We start from the raw sequence: 1,697 nt of genomic DNA, 5'->3' as shown, positions 1-1,697 counted from the left end.
TTTAGTCTACAACTTGGCCTTCACGCCCTTTGGCAACATATTAAAGTGAACAATCTCTGTAAGTATATTCTGTAATTTCAAGCTCCCTGGTTATGACAGACACTTCATGCACAAAGTTTGCTTTCAGCATCATTTTTTACTGTTTCTAAAATAAACCCAATTGCACATTTCAGCTTGTTTAACTGATATAACGTCCAAAGGCATGGAACAAAACATCCCCCTTGGGCTGCTGCTCTGAGCTGTGGCACTAAGGACTCCCCTAACTGTGCATTGTAAAATATTGACCATTGAAAGTATTCCCTTCCTCCTCCGTAATCTTTCAAAGGTCAATATAGACCTTCACATCCAAACACAGCTAACCTGGAGGACCAAATGCATTACTTACTGTCATGTGAATAGAGCTGCAGTCAATATCTGGTTAATATTTGCCATATGCAATGTGGGATATGCTTTTGTGATAGCTGAGAGCTAACAAGACTGTTTACAGAGCAGAGGGGGTTAAGTGTGCCACTCTTTTCCCCTTTTCTCTCTGCTAAGAGGGCTGTGTTTGCACTCCCTGAAATCAAGACACAGTGTGACCTCAGCTGTCAGGGATTAGCTGAGTTTTTATTTGTTTTTGATGGATGAATACAGACAAAGATAAACCATCTAGTCTGAAGTGGATGGAAAATAGAGACATGGGTCCTGCGCACTGTAGTAGTTATATGTCACTGCCCAAAATTGCAGGTAGTGAAGGGACACGTAATGAAGGGGAGTAGTTTCGCCCTCGACTTTTAAGGTGTCAAGTTGCTTTATAGAAAACATATATGTACACACACCAAAACTCCTCTGAGATATTTGGCATCAAAACACTTTAAAGAACATGAAGTTGACCCTAAGTGTTTGGCTGAAGAATCGTTTGTGGGGGTCAGGTCTGGCAAACCTGGGGCAAATGTTGCAGCCGTGTGTCATCCCGTGCGGTTACCCAGGGAGTCTGGGAGAGGCCAGGGCTGCTCACAGTCATCCTCTAGCATGGTGCAATGGTTGCTGTATATATTATACATGAGCAACGGCGAGCATGGGTCTGGTGATGCGTCATGTGAACATTTCAGTATGAGCTCTTTGAAGTAGGGAAATCAGATCAGCAGTTGCAGGAGGCACCCTTGTAAATGAAAAAATAATTAAAAAAAAAAATCAATCTTCATGCTGAAGAAGTGCTGCACAGCAGGCTGGGAACCCTAGTGACCTCCTGGTGTCGGTGGCAAGGCAGGTTTGTCAAGTGGACTGATCCAGTATGATTCCCGATGTCCTGAACTTTTCATCACAACTTTCTCCTCCGTTCTCAAAGTGTAGTTTGAGAGCTGGGCTTATACCTGTTGGTGTCATTTTTGCAGCGATCAGAGATAAAGAACTCAATCACGGGGCACAATTAGCAATGTTTTTCATTTCTAATGGAGGAATAAGCAACCAATTTTAAAGAAATGTTGTAAAAGCAGATATTTCAGCACTTGTGAAATGGCAGTGTTTTATGCCAAGAAATCAACAGAGAGGGAGGATTTCTGTTTTGTATAAAACTGACATGATTTGAAAGGATTTTTTAAAATCTCATGACTCTTCAGTGACTCCTTTCTCTGTAATTGAGACAGAAGAGTAATTCAATCAGAAGATGATGTCGGTTGGTTTAATACACAGATTATGGTTTCAGAGAAGCATTTACT

This window comes from Pygoscelis adeliae, unplaced genomic scaffold, assembly GCF_000699105.1.
Source record: "Pygoscelis adeliae isolate BGI_AS28 unplaced genomic scaffold, ASM69910v1 Scaffold42, whole genome shotgun sequence".
Classification (NCBI taxonomy): Eukaryota; Metazoa; Chordata; class Aves; order Sphenisciformes; family Spheniscidae; genus Pygoscelis; species Pygoscelis adeliae.
Note: the sequence above shows the minus strand (reverse complement) of the source record.